This window comes from Arachis hypogaea, chromosome 11 (assembly GCF_003086295.3).
Source record: "Arachis hypogaea cultivar Tifrunner chromosome 11, arahy.Tifrunner.gnm2.J5K5, whole genome shotgun sequence".
Taxonomy (NCBI): domain Eukaryota; kingdom Viridiplantae; phylum Streptophyta; class Magnoliopsida; order Fabales; family Fabaceae; genus Arachis; species Arachis hypogaea.
Window position 1 is genome coordinate 89,010,075 of NC_092046.1, and position 1,287 is coordinate 89,011,361.

Here is a 1,287-nt window from a genome sequence, read left to right on the forward strand (position 1 = left end):
TTGGGAAGATCGACAAACCTCCCCCATGATAGAGCGATTGAAACAAATGTTGGGTGTAAAAGAGGAAGCGGAGGAGCAAGAAAGTGAAGAAGTCATTCCAAACTCAAGTGAGGCAAAGAAGTACATAAAGGAGGAGTTCATGGAACCACCAATACAAGAGGCTCTGGATGAATACAAAACTCCAAAAATCATACAACCACCAAGACTTGGATTCAAAGAAGTGAAGGCAATTGACAAAAGCACCGAAAAGAGGATTGCGACCAAACTACCAAGGACAACATTCAAGAGGAGGTCAACCACAAGCAATCCAACCCTTGGACCAATAGCAGGCAAGCTCAATCAAGCCATGTACAACAAAAAGCTTGCTGAGAGGAAACCAAGACAGGGGGCAATAGCTGAATCTTCTCCTCTCTTGAAGTCATTCCTCTTAACAAATTGGAAGAAGAGGAAGAAAGTAAACAACATGTCAATAGTAGGTACAAATTCTCTTCTCTGCTTTGCTTTCGTTCTTTGTTTTGTTTCAAATTCAATAAATTGGCATATGGTTACATTCTAAGTTTGGTGTTGCCTTGCAACAAATTATTTTCAAATCTTTTTGGATGATTGCATCAAATCAAAAATGTAAAGTGACACACCAAGATTCTAAGTTTGGTGTGCCACCTATTTTTCTATGCAAATCGTTCTGCAACACCACTTGTCTGCATAACCATAATGTCTTTGCAGTGTTAATTTTCTTTTGGTTTGATATTTTGTTATTCTGTTTACTTTAGTTAATTCTTTGTTTTTAATGCTTCCATTTTAGTTTGCTTATTTGCTGTGTTTATTAATACATCACCAAGAGAGCTTTATTAATGACAGATTCTTGGCTCAGTGATTGTATTTAATAAAGAACAGTTTCATTTGCTTAGTTTTAATTCAAATAAATGGACATAGGATTGCATTCTAAGTTTGGTGTTGCTATGCAACACAATTTGCTTCAAATCTTTACAAGATACTTGCATTAATTCCAAGTGAAAGTGTCACACTAAGTTTGGTGTGCCACTTATCTTTTATGCAAAGTATTATGCTCACCTTCTTAAGTTTGCAATCACAATGTCTCTGTCTCTTGTGCCTTGATTATTATCTTTAATTTTGCTTGCTTAAAACACATGTGCTACTAACATTTCATTATGTAAGACATTCATGATACATCTTAGCCCCATAGCCACGGTTCTAATAGTTGCTTGAGGATGAGCAAGCATTCTGAGTTTGGTATGGGAAGGAGGAGAATGGGAGGAAAATGACAAC